Genomic DNA, 17,453 nt, shown 5'->3' on the forward strand with positions numbered 1-17,453 from the left:
ATTATGCCGCGAGATTGCTTGTTATTGCGCTTGGGCCATAAGGGGCTCCTCTCGGAGTCTGTACACCCCCTAGTGAGTACGGGTACCCAGTGTGAGATGTGATATAGCTCGATGGGTTGATGTTGTTCTATGTTATTGCCCGAGGGGCTGATACGAGTGATTGTGAGATAGCCCGAGGGGCTAGTTCTGTTGATATTTTGCCCGAGGGGTTGATTTATGTTTTTTATCTTTTCTCCCTATTTTCATTCACTCGTTGAACTGCCAAAAGATGTTTTCAAAGGGTTTTTACTGAACTAAGGTGTTTCTACAAGCTTTTACTGTCTTATTGCATTACTCTAATTTTATTCTGCCTTGTTGTAGCATTTTGTTGTGTTTTACGTGTTTTCTTATCACTCAACTGCCTTTACTTTTATTACTTACTGAGTTGGCATACTCACATTACTCCCTGCACCCTGTGTGCACATTCAGAGTCTTGGGTCACACTAGCAAGGGCTGATTGCTTCCAGCAGGTTGTTTGGAGTTCACTAGGTAGCTGCTCGGCGTTCGCAGCCCAGTGCTTCTCCCTCCTATCTTTACTTTCCTTTGTACTAGCTCTGTAATAGACTGTGTGGTCCTTTTTCATACTCTTAGATGGATGTTTAGATGCTCATGACTGATGACACCCCGATGTCGGGCTGTGTTTGTTTTCGCATTTGTTCTATTTCACTCTATTTTGGGATTTATCACTTATTAATGACTTAACTATGAATTATTATAACTGTTAATTGGTTTGGGAGTTTGTGTCGGCTGACCTTGCTTCACGGGAGGCGCCATCACGACCGGGTCCGGTTTGGGGTCGTGACAAGTTGGTATCAAAGCCTAGGTTACATAGGTCTCACGAGTCATGAGCAGGTATAGTAGAGTCTCACGGATCAGTACGGAGACGTCTGTATTTATCCTCGGGAGGTTGCAGAACCTTTAGGAAAGCTTCATATTCTTGAAATTCTTGTCCTGCGAATCTGTTAAACTGAGTACTAAACTTCTATTATTCTATTCTCTCACAGATGGTGAGGACACGTGCTACCGGTCAGGATGGACGACCACTAGTGCCACCAACTGGGGCCACTAGACGCCGAGGACGCAGTCGAGGCCGTGGTAGGGGCAGGGGTGTAGCCCGCACAGTAGCTAGGGTAGCACCTGCAAATATACCAACTACCCCAGTTCATGATCAGGTCCTAGTTGTGGACGCTCCAGCAGCACCAGCGGTGCTCATTGTGATTTCGGGTCTTTAAGAGGCCCTGGCTCAGATTCTATCAGTATGCACTGGCCTAGCTTAGGTGGTTTCAATTACTACAGCCACAACTACTTCTCAGGCCGGGGGAGGCACTCAGACTCCCGCTGCTCGCACACCTGAGCAGGTCGTGCAGGGACTTCAGACACCGGGGGCACCTCCAGCCTAGCCGGTTGCAGCTATTCAGGACTCTGTAGCTTCTGCTATGCTAGAGGACGAGCAGCGCAGACTAGAGAGGTTTGGTAGACTTCAACCTCCGACTTTCAGTGGTGTAGAGGGTGAGGATGCCCAAGGTTTCTTGGATAAGTGCTAGAGGATTCTCCGTACAGTGGGTATTCTGGAGACCAGCGGGGTTGCATTTACTACTTTTCAATTTTTTGGAGCTGCCTTCACTTGGTGGGAGGCTTATGAGAGACGTAAGCTTGTTGGTGCAGCACCCCTTACCGGGCAGCAATTCTCCATTCTCTTTTTGGAGAAGTATGTGCCATAGTCTTGCAGAGAAGAGCTACGCAGGCAGTTCGAGTGGTTGCGTCAGGGAGAGATGACTATGACACAGTATGAGATGAGGTTCTCAGACCTAGCTCGTCATACTATTTAGTTGGTTCCTACGGAGAGAGAGAGAGGATTAAGAGGTTCGTTGATGGCCTCACATATCAGCTTCGTATTCTCATGACCAGGGAGATGGTGTATAATGCTACTTTAGAGGACGTTGTTGACATTGCTTGCGAGATTGAGTTAGTTCATCGCCAGGAGCGAGATGAGAGGGAGGCCAAGAGGCCTCGGGGATTTGGTAGTTATGGTGGTACTCCTTCGAGAATTCAGTTTCAGCACGGTAGAGGTCGTCCATTCAGGCATGCTCAGTCAGCTCGCCCAGGTTATCATGGGGCATCATCGGGTCATGGTTCTCACAGTTCTCATCAGGGTCAGTCATCACTTAATGCCCTTCCAGCCTAGAGTTCATCCCGTGCTCCGTTAGTTCAGGGCTCTTCTATGCCAGGTGCATCTACTAGTCATTCAGGTGCTAGGGGTTCCCTTCAGTCCCCATCTCCAGCACCAGAGAATTGCTATAAGTGTGGAGAGTTGGGTTATATATGGAGGCAGTGTCCTCGTCGTCTTAGGGTTTCATCTCAGAAGAGGAGTCAGCCATCGGCTTCAGCGCCAGTCACTTTACCACCACCCACCCAGCCAGCTAGGGGTGGAGGTTAGTCAGATAAGGGTCACCCTAGAGGGGGAGGTCGATAAGGTGGCAGTCAGTCCCGTTTTTATGCACTTCCAGGTAGACCCAATGCTATTGCTTCATATGCTATGATTATAGGTATTGTCTCAGTCTGCCGCAAAGATGCCTCTGTGTTATTTGATCCCGGTTCCACTTTTTCATATGTGTCATCATATTTTTTTCGTTATTTGGATACGCCATGTGAGTTTCTTGTTTCATCTATTTGTGTATCTACTCCGGTGGGCGATACTATTGTTGTGGGCCGTATGTACCGGTCGTGTATGGTGACTTTTGGGGGTCTGGAGACCTGAGTGAACCTATTATTGCTTTGTATGGTGGACTTTGACGTGATATTGGGTCTGGATTGGCTATCTCCGCGTCGTGCTATTTTGGACTATCATGCTAAGACAGTGACATTGTTTATGTCGGGTGTGCCACGGATTGAGTGGAAAGGTTCGACTGATTAAGTTCCCAGTAAGGTAATTTCATTCTTGAAGGCCCAGTGTATAGTTGAGAAAGGTTGTCTTTCTTACATAGCCTTTGTAAGGGATGTCAGTGTAAAGACTCCCAATATTGATTCTGTTCCTGTTGTGAGGGATTTTCCCAATATGTTTCTTGCAGACCTGTCGGGCATGCCGCCAGACAAGGATATTGATATTAGTATTGATCTGGTCTCGAGCACTCAGCCTATTTCTATTCCACCATATCGTATGGCACCAGCGAAGTTGAAAGAATTGAAGGAGTAGCTTCAGGAACTCCTTGATAAAGGGTTTATTTGGCCTAGTGTATTGCCTTGGGGTGCGCCTGTTCTATTTGTGAAGAAGAAGGATGGCACAAAGAGGATGTGTATTGATTAAAGGCAGTTGAACAAAGTAAAAATCAAGAACAAGTATCCTTTGCCTCGTATCGATGATTTGTTTGACCAACTTCAGGGAGCGAGAGTGTTCTCCAAGATTGATCTCCGTTCAGGTTATCACCAGCTAAAGATCTGGGACTCGAATATTCTTAAGACGACTTTCAGGACTCGATATGGTCATTATGACTTCTTGGTGATGTCTTTTGGGCTGACCAACGCCTCAGCAACGATCATGCATTTGATGAACAACGTGTTTCGACCTTATCTCGACTTATTTGTCATGGTTTTCATTGATGATATTTTGGTGTACTCACATAGTCAGGAGGAGCATACGGAGCATTTGAAAGTTGTGTTACAGAGGTTAAGGGAGGAGAAACTTTATGCAAAGTTCTCCAAGTATGAGTTTTGGCTCAGTTTAGTTGCTTTCTTGGGGCACGTGGTGTCCATCGAGGGTATTTAGGTTGATCCAAAGAAGATAGAGGCAGTTCAGAGTTGGCCCATACCGTCCTCAGCCATAGAGATTCGCAGCTCTCTTGGTTTGGCAGGTTATTGTAAGCACGTGATTTTTGACCCTCCCCGAGAATTTTCACATTTTTAGTGTGAGTATGTGAAATTGGGTCTAGAATATCTATTTTAACTATTTTTACTTTATTTCAAAGAAAAAAAGAAAATCAAAAAAATATATATATAATTTTAGTTTATGTATTTCTCATAAACTTGAAAAATACAAAAATTGCACTTTATTTTTATACCTTATATAATTTCGAAAAAATACAAAAATAATAATTCTATTAAAGTTTTATAGGCATTTTTAACTTTGAAAAAATACAAAAATATTACCTCATATTTTATCTTAATATTTAAAAACGAAAATTACAAAAAATAGTTTTATTAATATTTTGTAGCTATTTTAAACCTTGAAAAATATTTAAAAAAGATATAGTTTTGTTTAAATACTAGTCTTATTTTGGTAATTATTTTGCTTACATAGGACTAGTTAAGCAACGTGTTCCTATTTCTCGGGTCCGGGCAAAAGAATAATATTCGGGTTCAAACTACCCGGTTTTAGGCCTAATTTTCGGACCTAGCCCATAATAAACCGTGTCCAGGACACATGGGGAACCCCACCACGCGTGGGGGACATAAACCTTGAACCCCACCACGCGTGGGGCTCATTTTTCGGGGCAAACCATGTCAAATACACGGACAACACATTTGAAAGGGGGGAATTTTTGGACTTTTGGTCAGAAAAAAAAAAAAAACGAAAAGGAAAAATACTACTGTTCATGCTTCTTCTTCATAAAAGAAGAAGAAGCAAAACCCTACTAAAAAAAAAAACAACGAAAAAACCAGGCAAAAACCCTCCATTTCCGGACTTCCCCCCAGCACCGGACCAGCACCCCGTCACCTTCCCCAACTCCCTTCCCCAACGCCTCAACACCACTGCCCACACCCCCTACTGTCCGAACGACCAAAAACCAGCTGCGACATTCACTCCTTCGCGCCCGTCGACCATCGTCGCCATCGTCTTCCTCATCTCGCAACCAGTCCGTCGACCACTGCTCAAACGATCATACTCCACCGTCGTCGTCGCTGCCCCCGACCCACTGTCCGAACGCCATAACAACCAACAAAAACAACCTCCATCACGAACCAGTCGCACCTCTGTCAACCACCATTGCCATCCGCCACGAGCTCCAGCTCCACCCAAACCAGTCCGGCAAGTAGCAGCCCAAAGACGTGTTTTAAGCGATGTTCACATTCTTGTAAAAATAACAATAATAAAGCGGTAAAAAGTTAAAATTGGCACATTGGTTCATATTGTATTTAAAATCAGATAATCAAGCCAAATATAACAGTTGAGCGACCGTGCTAGAACCACGGAACTCGGGAATGCCTAACACCTTCTCCCGGGTTAACAGAATTCCTTATCCAGATTTCTGGTACGCAGACTATAATATGGAGTCATTCTTTTCCTCGATTCGGGATTAAAATTGGTGACTTGGGACACCCTAAATCTCCCAAGTGGCGACTCTGAAATAATTAAATAAATCCCGCTTCGATTGTCCTTTAATTGGAAAAAACTCCCCTGCGCCCCGCGGGCGCGGAAAAAGGAGGTGTGACAGCTCTGGCGACTCTGCTGGGGACTAATAACCCAGAACCACTGGTTCAGGGTTAGAAATTCGAGCTTAGATAAATTGTTATATTTGGCTTTATCTGATTTTTTACATGTTTTAAGCCTAATGTGCTAAATGTTGCTTTTACCGCTTTGATATTATGTGAACTGTATATAAACTGTGCCGAAACCCATATCCTTTCTGAGTCTTCTAAATCATGAAGAAGGGTGTACTTCGTATGACTTCTTTTCTGTATAGTGTCAAATCCCAATTTAGAACGAGGTTCGGATAAGTTGCTAAGCCGGTGAAGCTTCTGTATTCCCGGTACGCTGCCCCCCTCGGCTCGAGCTGTCCGCTCGGGTAAGCCAGGTCTAGAACAAACACCCAGGTTCTGAACCTAGTATAACAAAGCCACATGCCGGATCCCTAGTAGGAACGTTTATTTGCATCATGTGCATTTGACTTAGGGGACTCAACACACGGGTTGGGTCCGTCTAGGACAAGCAACCTGAAAATAATAGACAATCTTTCGGCATCCTATGTGCTACATGTTGTATTTAGTCAAGGGCGTATGGGTCATTGGGTCATTCCCAGCATAATGTTATTTTAATCAAAGCATGGGGAACATTTGTGGAATCCAAGAAGCCTTGGAATTCCCTATGTCCCCCACGCTTGCTTTTTGGGAAAACACATGGGGAACATTTGTGGAATCCAAGAAGTCTTGGAATTCCCATATGTCCCCCACGCTTCATATGTTGGGAAAAGCGCATGAGGAGCATTTGCGGAATCCAAGAAGTCTTGGAAATCGTTATGTCTCCCATGCCACATTTTTAAAAGAAATAATAAATAAAAAAAATTTTACAAATAAAACAAAGCATGAAAATTCAAAAAGATTTTGTATGTTTTCATTATTTTCCACAGATTAAAAATAAAATCGTGAAAAAGAGGAGAAAATAACAGCATAGAAGTCCGAGTAGAGTCGAAACTCTGCCGAAATTTTAAAAATGAAAAAATGTCTTGTTAGTTTGTTATATTAAAAGCAAAGGAAAAATAAAAAAAAATCACCATTGTTCTGTTTGTTTTTTAAAAATATTAAAGAAAATAGTTTGTTTTGCCATTAAATGAAAAAGAGTTTGTTTTTTAAAAAAAAAAAAAAATGTTTTATTTTGTTTGTCTATGAAAATGCCAGAAATAAAATAAAAAGAGTTTTATTATTTGTTCCAAAAATAAGTATATATAATCCAAAAAAAAAATCAAAAGAAAGTTCAAAATTCAAAAAAGATAAAATAGATAAATAAAAATCCGAAAATATTTTGATTCTTCTTTAGAAAATTCAGAAAAAAAAACATTTTAGAAGCATTTCTTTTATTAAAGGTAAAATTCCAAAAAAATATTTTCTTCTTCTTCTTTAGAATAAAAAAAAGCAAATGAAATTCAAAAATATATCTTAGAAGTGTTTCTTTTAAAAGAAAATCAATAAAAAAATGCTTCCTTTCTTCTCAAAAACAGTTTATTTGACCGAACTACGCGGGTTTGATTCTCACCGGATGTGAGATACGTAGGCAACCCTCATCGGGTCCAACCCCACCTTCTCAAAAAAGAAGGAATGTTTTATGTTTTTCGTTAATTTGTTTGTTTGTTATGAATGAAAAATAATAGTCTATTTGATTGTTGTGGGAAAAATAACAAAAACAAAAAATATAGAAAATGGAAAAGGGTCCTCTCAAAAATAGTTTATTCGCCCGAACTACGCGGGTTTGATTCTCACCGGATGTGAGATACGTAGGCAACCCTCATCGGGTCCAACCCCACCTTTTGCTAAAAAAGCCAAAAACGAATATAAAATAAAAAATAAAAAAAATGTGTCAAAGATTTTTAATTTTGTCGTAAATAAGTCTAGTGATGTAACTTCCCCCTTTTTACAAAAAATAGCAAAAACAAATATGTCAAATTTTAGGAGTCATAAATAAGCCAGGTGATTCTGCTTTGTCATAAATAGCCAAATGTTCCCGAAAGGGACGCCGGAAGGCTGACTTTGCATAAACAGTCACCTTTGGGTCATGTTTAGGATTTTGGTCCAGTTGACCCACACAGCCTTAAAAAAGCTGCGTCCCCGAGACGCTGAAGGGCCGTGTTTTGCAACACCAAGTTTTATAATAATTTGAAAAAAAAAACAAAGAGTCGACGGTCAAGTGAATACCGTTCAAAATTTGTCATAATAAGCCGAGCCAGCTTCGGCCGCGTCTTAAACCGTTCTTGCCGAAATAGCCTTAGAGTATCTTTCAGTTGTCGAAAGGTTATTTTCGTAAAAGAATGGACAAGTTTGTAAAGTGTCAAAATAATCCTCCCCGACCTCAAAATTCATGTGAAATTTGGAAGGGGCCACATTTGCAAAAATAACCATTTGATTGCATTTGTCGAACAGAGAAAAGGAGCTGGAATTTTGTTTTTTTTGCCAATCTTTTGATTAGAACATGCAGTTTGTTTGATTTTCAAGTTTGCGGGTCATCTTTAAATCCTTGAAACCCAGTTTGTTCTAATATGAAAATTGAAAAATGTTTACTGTTGTTTATCTTTTATTGGCACGAACTACGCAAGGTCTGATTCATGCGGGGTCATGATACGTAGGCAATCTCCATAAGATTCGACCACAACAAGAAATGAAAAAGAGAATGAAAAAAGAAGGAAAAAGCGAAAGAAAAATTTTTTGAAAAAAAAAGAAAAGAAAAACATCGAAAAAAGGAAAAGAAAAACAAAGGTAAATAAATAAATAAATATATATATATGTATATTGATAATAATAAGGACCGACTGAGTCCATTCTAACATATTTGGTTTTGAATTGCGAAGAAAATTGAGGTGGTTGGTTTGTGCCTCAAAGAAAAATGACGACTAACGTCGAAGCTGTTACAAGTGCTCCAGAGACTCAGAGTGGGAAGGTTCCTCGTCATGAGTCACAATTTGCGACACAACAAGAGCAGTACCACTCTCCTGAGTACCACTCGTACTCGTTTGATCTTGCTGCAAAAACTGAGAAGCCTGCCCGAAAGATGGTACAGGAAGAAATGACCCGAAGAGTGAAAAGCTTAGAACAATGGTTGGAAAACATGCAAGGGTTGGCAGGCCAAAAGAGTGTTGCCTTCAAAGATCTATGTATGTTCCCCGATGTCCACTTGCCGCCTGGTTTCAAGACTCCAAAATTTGAAAAGTACGATGGACATGGAGATCCCATAGCCCACCTGAAAAGGTATTGCAATCAACTGAGAGGGGCAGGAAGAAATGAAAAATTATTGATGGCTTATTTTGTGGAAAGCCTTACGGGAGTAGCCTCCGAATGGTTTATGGATCAAGACACGTCTCGCTGGTATGTCTGGGATGACATGGCACAGGCCTTTGTCAGACAGTTCCAATACAACATCGACATTCCCCCAGACCGCATGTCCCTTTCAAACCTGCAGAAGAAACCAAGTGAAAGTTTCAGGGAATATGCCATAAAATGGAGAGAGCAAGCAGCTCGAGTTAAGCCACCCATGGATGACCACGAGCTAATTACTGTCTTCCTTCAAGCGCAAGAGCCAGATTACTTTCAAAACATGGTGTCCGCAGTTGGCAAAACCTTCTCGGAAGCAATCAAGATTGGAGAAATGGTAGAGAATGGTCTTGAGACAGGCAAAATTATAAGTCAAGCTGTTCTTAAGGCCGCAACTCAGGCTGTTCGGGTTGAGTCAGATAATCTTAGCGGCACAAATGAGGAGATTGAAGAAATTATGATGACATCAGGGCCTAGAAGAGGTCCCAGGAGTACATCTCGAAGGTATGAGCAGCCTCCTCAGATTTTCTATGGCTCCCCTGAGCAGTATTGTCCACCTCAGGACACTCAATACTCTGTCGCTCCACCTCAGTATGTTGTCCAGCCACCAAAACACCCCAGGAGGCGAGCACGAGTATCACAAAATCTCCAGAAGTCTCCACAAAATTTTCAGGTGCCCTATAACCCACAGCCAAGCCAGTGGTATAAAGGGGAACAAAGGTTGAAAGATAATTTTACACCAATAGGAGAGTCCTATGAAAGCTTATTTGAGAAATTAAAGAATCATGACATGATTGCACCTATTCCTCCAAATCGTGTGGACCCACGTGCAAGAAGCTTTGACCCTTCTAAAAGGTGTGAATACCATTCCAATGTCCAGGGGCACAATGTTGAAAGCTGTCGGGATTTGAAAAGAGAAATAGAAAGAATGATCCAAGAAGGGCGGATTGTGATCAATAACAGTGACATGGAGCACTCGAACCCCCTCGAGAACTTGCCGACGGAGGTTGATGAGGTTGAAACTGGTAATGGTCTCGACAATACTGATGCGAAGCTCAGTGGCTAAAATGCCAATTCTGATAAAGTGGGAGGACGTTTTTGTTCCTGGGTCAGCAAGAGAGAAGCTTGTGGTGGCTCATTTTGTTGTCATTTCTGTTGTTCGGATTATTAGGGTGATGAGTCGGATGATGTCTTGTCCAGTTGGTTTTTAGGATTTTGTTCTGGATTGTTTTGTTTGTTTTGTTATTTAAACCATTTCACCGGTAGTCTAATACCAAGTCCGGTCTTTTATTATTTCCAGTCATCTTTTTGTTTAGTCCTTTTACCATCTTTTGTTCGATGCCGATTCTAGGGACATAACATGCGCACCCAGTTTGGGCCTAATCTTAAAAGTTAATCCAAACCCTGGAGAGGTGATCAGAATAGTTAAAGGAAAATAAGAACGGTTGAGATCATACAGAGCTCGAGTCATGTGGAACTGGGGCAAGTTAAACGCAAAGAAATCCATTAAAGAAAGATTCGCCTAAATTGGCATGAGGGTCGTTCACAATAATGAGAATGAGAGTGGCGCCCAACGGTGTCTTAGAAGTGACAAATGAACAAACAGAGGTTAAATATAATTGTCAAGTCCGGCACCATCGGAAAAGACTATAAATCTATTGTTTAATTGTGTTGTTTGCACTTGGCATGTGTTGAAGACTGGAATGACGAAGGCATTTTGTTCTACTATCCCAAACACTTTATCCTTCGTTAACCCCTTTGGAGCCTTATTTATTTTCTTTCGTACCCCTCGTTCGGAATTAGTAGCAACGAATAAAATTCGCAAGCATGGTGGGTAAGAGAAAAGAAAGAAAAGAAAACAACAAAATGGGAAAAGAAGAATGAAAGAAAAAGAGAGAAAAAAAAAACGACAATAGAAAATGAGAAAAGAAAAAGAGAAAAGAAAAATGATAACAAAAAGCAAAAAAGGGAAAGTCAAATGAAAAGAGGAATTGGGAACTACGTTTGACCTGATTCCTCAAAGAGGATACGTAGGCGCTTCACGGCTCGGTCATAGTTTTGAAAAATGAAAAAAAATTAAAATATCCCCAAGCAAGAAACTGGGGCAGATGTTGCGTTTGATGTAAATAAATCTAATTCCGAAGGTTGTAATTAATAACCCAAAATTAATGTATTCTTTGAGCCCTTTATACCCTTTCTTTCTAGCCCAATCCAAAAACCCACATTACGGTCCAAAGAAAGACCTTCCGATCAGTCTTCAAAAGATGCCAAGTCAGACAAATGAAGAGTCTTACCGGCGAACATAACATTCTGTTCCACAGCAGAAAGGACTCTAATCTCCAGCAGAAAGAGTCATACCGGCGACACTCCAAATCCCCAGCTGGAAAGTGATACAAATGAGAGAGTCTTATCGGTGAAAACCTTCACAGGCACCATAAGGCGATGAAAGCTGAGAGAAAAGCCAAAAATGAGAGAGACTTGATAGTGAAAACCCTTCGGGCACTACAAGTCGAATAAGATTGAGAATCAGAGGGGGAATCGCCAATGGAAGATCTTAAAAGATGATTGACGGCAGAGGATAGGCCACATACGCATGTCATGGCCATTAGAGTCGGTATCTGCGTTTGATAGGTTTTTATTTATAGTTTCTTTTGTAAAAGAGTCATCGTTTCCTTTGTCTTTTATTTTGTTTCTGTTATCTTTCTCCTTTCATAAAAAATTTCCCCAATAGAGTCTGTCCGGTCAGAACAAGTATGAAATGACTTCAAAATATGCCATCAGCTTTCCAAGATGAGATCTGACTAGTATATCCGAATGGTATAGTCAGCAAGGAACAAGCGCGAGGTCAGTGTCAAAAAAGATATCCCCAGCAAAGGGAATTGACAAAAGGATTGACGAGCATCAAGAGGGATATCCTTGCCAAAACCAAGGTTATAAACCTCAAAGACAAGGCCCGTGAACAAAGCAAGGAGAGCAGTGAGCATGATTTGGCGAAATCCATACTAGACTAAAAGGTCGGGGAAATGCCAGTTTCCAAGCTATGCCACAAAAGAAGAGGGATATCCCCAGCAGGAAGGGATTATCCCCAGCACATAATATCATCCCCAACAAGTCGTGGAGCACAGCGCAATGAAGGAGAAAGGGAAAGCAATCCCAATAGGAGTATCACAGCCAACCACCATGTTTTAAACTAACAAATTTTGTTTGATTTGAAACAGGTAAAGGAAATGGCATTGATGCAGAAACGCATGCCACAAGGGATATTATCAAACTGGGGCAGAAAATTTTCCTTCCATTTAGAAAATTTTCTGGAAGTCAGGTACCCCCAGCTGATAACATTTTACCCCCCAACAGGTAAGTAAATCAAGGGAGGTAGTCTTTGAAGGAAGAAGCTATGCAAAAACAAAAAAAGAAAAAAAAAGAATAATAATAAAAATAGGGAAGGTAGAAAAGGAAAATTCATCCCAACCCTCAGCAAGTATTCGACGTAAGACATTTTCAAGTCTTAAAAATATTTTGGGTTAATCCACCCTCAAATAGGATCTGTCGGGTTCATCCGCCCTCAAATAGGATATGTTGGGTTCATCCGCCCTCAAATAGGATCTGTTGGGTTAATCCGCCCTCAAATAGGATCTGTTGGGTTAATCCGCCCTCAAATAGGATCTGTCGGGTTCATCCGCCCTCAAATAGGATATGTTGGGTTCATCCGCCCTCAAATAGGATCTGTCGGGTTCATCCGCCCTCAAATAGGATCTGTCGGGTTCATCCGCCCTCAAATAGGATCTGTTGGGTTAATCCGCCCTCAAATAGGATCTGTCGGGTTCATCCGCCCTCAAATAGGATCTGTTGGGTTCATCCGCCCTCAAATAGGATCTGTTGGGTTAATCCGCCCTCAAATAGGATCTGTCGGGTTCATCCGCCCTCAAATAGGATATGTTGGGTTAATCCGCCCTCAAATAGGATATGTTGGGTTAATCCGCCCTCAAATAGGATCTGTCGGGTTCATCCGCCCTCAAATAGGATATGTTGGGTTAATCCGCCCTCAAATAGGATATGTTGGGTTAATCCGCCCTCAAATAGGATCTGTCGGGTTAATCCGCCCTCAAATAGGATCTGTCGGGTTCATCCGCCCTCAAATAGGATCTGTCGGGTTAATCCGCCCTCAAATAGGATCTGTCGGGTTCATCCGCCCTCAAATAGGATCTGTCGGGTTCATCCGCCCTCAAATAGGATCTGTTGGGTTCATCCGCCCTCAAATAGGATCTGTTGGGTTCATCCGCCCTCAAATAGGATATGTTGGGTTCATCCGCCCTCAAATAGGATCTGTTGGGTTCATCCGCCCTCAAATAGGATCTGTTGGGTTCATCCGCCCTCAAATAGGATATGTTGGGTTCATCCGCCCTCAAATAGGATATGTTGGTTTCAGTCTTTACTTTTAAGTGTTGAAATTGGGAGCCCGCCCAGATAACAGAGGCATAAATTCAGTCTTTTTATTTTTAAGTGTTGAAATTGGGAGCCCGCCCAGATAATAGAGGCATACATTCAGTCTTTTATTTTAAGTGTTGAAATTGGGAGCCCGCCCAGATAACAGAGGCATACATTCAGTCTTTTTTATTTCAAGTGTTGAAATTGGGAGCCCGCCCAGATAATAGAGGCATACATTCCACGTCTTACCCATAGGAGATGCATTTCCTCCTAGGTTTGTTTCAGTTTCACCCATAGGAGATGCATTTCCTCCTAAGTTCAGTTTTACCATAGGAGACGCACTTCCTAAGTTCAGTTCTACCCATAGGAGACGCACTTCCTAAAGCAAGTTTCACCAATAGGAGACGCACTTCCTAAGTCAGTTTCACCATAGGAGACGCACTTCCTAAAGTTCAGCTTCACCATAGGAGACGCACTTCCTAAAGTTCAGTTTCACCATAGGAGGCACACTTCCTAAAGTTTATATGTTTCACCATAGGAGACGCACTTCCTAAGTTTCAGTTTTACCAATAGGAGACGCACTTCCTAAGTCAGTTTCACCATAGGAGACGCACTTCCTAAAGTTCAGTTTCACCATAGGAGACGCACTTCCTAAAGCAAGTTTCACCAATAGGAGACGCACTTCCTAAGTCAGTTTCACCATAGGAGACGCACTTCCTAAGTTCATTTCACCCATAGGAGACGCACTTCCTAAGTTCAGTTCTACCAATAGGAGACGCACTTCCTAAGTTTATTGCACCCAATAGGAGACGCACGTCCTAAAGCAAGTTTCACCAATAGGAGACGCACTTCCTAAGCGAGTTTCACCATAGGAGACGCACTTCCTAAAGCAAGTTTCACCAATAGGAGACGCACTTCCTAAGTTCATTTCACCCATAGGAGACGCACTTCCTAAGTTCAGTTCTACCAATAGGAGACGCACTTCCTAAGTTTATTGCACCCAATAGGAGACACACGTCCTAAAGTTTAGTTTCACCCAGTAGGAGACGCACTTCCTAAGAACAGTTATCCCCAATAGGAGACGCACTTCCTAAGTTTATTGTACCCACAGGAGACGCACTTCCTCAAAGTTAAGTTTACCCATAGGAGATGCATTTCCTCCTAAGTTGTTTTTGAAGAAAAAAAAAGAAGAATGACCTAGTCTGACGAACCTTCTCCTAGGATCAAAATCTTAGTCTGATGAATCTTTCTCCTAAGATAACCAAAAAAAACAAAAAAATGACCTAGTCTGATGAACCTTCTCCTAGGATCAAAATCTTAGTCCGATGAATTTTTCTCCTAAGATAGAGACCTAGTCTGACGAACCTTCTCCTAGGATCAAAATCTTAGTCTGATGAATCTTTCTCCTAAGATATCAAAAACAAAAATGACCTAGTCTGATGAACCTTCTCCTAGGATCAAAATCTTAGTCTGACGAATTTTTCTCCTAAGATAGAGACCTAGTCTGATGAACCTCCTCCTAGGATCAAAATCTTAGTCCGATGAATTTTTCTCCTAAGATAGAGACCTAGTCTGACGAACCTTCTCCTAGGATCAAAATCTCAGTCTGATGAATCTTTCTCCTGAGATCCTAGGATCAAAATCTTAGTCTGACGAATTTTTCTCCTAAGATAGAGACCTAGTCTGACGAACCTTCTCCTAGGATCAAAATCTTAGTCTGACGAATTTTTCTCCTAAGATAGAGACCTAGTCTGACGAACCTTCTCCTAGGATCAAAATCTTAGTCTGATGAATCTTTCTCCTAAGATACCAAAAATAAAAAATCTTAGTCTGATGAATCTTTCTCCTAAGATACCAAAAAGAAAAGACCTAGTCTGATGAACCTTCTCCTAGGATCAAAATCTTAGTCTGATGAATTTTTCTCCTAAGATAGAGACCTAGTCTGACGAACCTTCTCCTAGGATCAAAATCTTAGTCTGACGAATTTTTCTCCTAAGATAGAGACCTAGTCTGACGAACCTTCTCCTAGGATCAAAATCTTAGTCTGATGAATCTTTCTCCTAAGATACCAAAAATAAAAAATCTTAGTCTGATGAATCTTTCTCCTAAGATACCAAAAAGAAAAGACCTAGTCTGATGAACCTTCTCCTAGGATCAAAATCTTAGTCCGATGAATTTTTCTCCTAAGATAGAGACCTAGTCTGACGAACCTTCTCCTAGGATCAAAATCTTAGTCTGATGAATATTTCTCCTAAGATAACCAAAAATAATCAAAATCTTAGTCCGATGAATCTTTCTCCTAAGATGCTAAAAAAAAACATTTTTGAAAAAAAAAAAGAAAAAAAAAGAAAGAAAAAAAAAAGAAAAGTCATTTTCCTAAATCCAGGCGCCCACCTGTATAACGAGTGGAATACTTTTCAGTCTTTACTTTTCAAGTGTTGAAATTGGGAGCCCGCCCATAATAACAGAGGCATACATTCAGTTTTTACTTTCAAGTGTTGAAGTTGGGAGCCCGCCCATAGAACAGAGGAATACATTCAGTCTTTAAATTTCTTGCTAGGCGCCCACCTGTATAACAAGGGAATACATCCTAATCTAGTATTTAGTTCACTCTCAGCACTGCATCAGTAGTATCAGTGGGCTACGATTTTGCTAACGACTCACAAACCTTCCCAGTGCAAACTGGGTTAGGAAATTTTGTTTGTTTTGTTTGTTTTGATTGTCAGGGGCCTGCCTGTAGAGCAGAAGATTGTTATATGTCAAAGATTGAAGAAGTTAGGGGTCCGCCTGTAGAACAGCGGGATCGTTCAAAGTCAAGCCGTAACCCATTGGAAGGCAGAAAGCCACAACAAAAATCCCCAGCACTCAATCCAAGATAGAAGCAACAAGAAGCTCGCCCCAAGAATGCGAGTCAACAGTCTGAGAGGGTCAACAAAAGCTAGTCACAAAAGAAAAAAAAAGAAAAAGAAAAAGAAAAAAATGAATGAATCCGAAGCACGGAAGTGGAGAACGGATGTGATCTGCTCAAGAACTAGCGCCTACAACTAGCAAGTATCAAGGTTCAAATCCAAAGTCTGTATGGAGCACCATTCAAGACTCAAGACCAAGTTTCAGAAGACTTAAGAGATAGGAATCCTTGTAACTAGAAGCTGATAGGCTTAGTTAGTCTTTTTCAGTTTTCATTTTTGTTGTAATGACAGGACCGCGGACCGGAACCTCGACGGAACGACACCTCGATCGGCTCTTCACCTCGGTACACTTCACTACCTCTCCCATTCCCGAACTACACGTGGCCTGATTCCTGTATAACCAAGGATATGTAGGCAGCTCAGATACCAGGGCTCGGTCACATTCCCTCCCTTTCCTTAAGTGTAGTCCGTCCAAGTAATGGTCGGGTCAAAAACACGTCCAGTCGTTCTTTGTCGGAAAACTCTTCGTGTTTCCAGTCAAAGAGGGGCAGCTGTAAGCACGTGATTTTTGACCCTCCCCGAGAATTTTCACATTTTTAGCGTGAATATGTGAAATTGGGTCTAGAATAGCTATTTTAACTATTTTTACTTTATTTCAAAGAAAAAAAGAAAATCAAAAAAATATATATATAATTTTAGTTTATGTATTTCTCATAAACTTGAAAAATACAAAAATTGCACTTTATTTTTATACCTTATATAATTTCGAAAAAATACAAAAATAATAATTCTATTAAAGTTTTATAGGCATTTTTAACTTTGAAAAAATACAAAAATATTACCTCATATTTTATCTTAATATTTAAAAACGAAAATTACAAAAAATAGTTTTATTAATATTTTGTAGCTATTTTAAACCTTGAAAAATATTTAAAAAAGATATAGTTTTGTTTAAATACTAGTCTTATTTTGGTAATTATTTTGCTTACATAGGACTAGTTAAGCAACGTGTTCCTATTTCTCGGGTCCGGGCAAAAGAATAATATTCGGGTTCAAACTACCCGGTTTTAGGCCTAATTTTCGGACCTAGCCCATAATAAACCGTGTCCAGGACACATGGGGAACCCCACCACGCGTGGGGGACATAAACCTTGAACCCCACCACGCGTGGGGCTCATTTTTCGGGGCAAACCATGTCAAATACACGGACAACACATTTGAAAGGGGGGAATTTTTGGACTTTTGGTCAGAAAAAAAAAAAAAAAACGAAAAGGAAAAATACTACTGTTCATGCTTCTTCTTCATAAAAGAAGAAGAAGCAAAACCCTACTAAAAAAAAAAACAACGAAA

The sequence above is a fragment of the Nicotiana sylvestris genome, chromosome 11 (genome assembly GCF_000393655.2).
Source record: "Nicotiana sylvestris chromosome 11, ASM39365v2, whole genome shotgun sequence".
NCBI classification, from domain to species: Eukaryota; Viridiplantae; Streptophyta; class Magnoliopsida; order Solanales; family Solanaceae; genus Nicotiana; species Nicotiana sylvestris.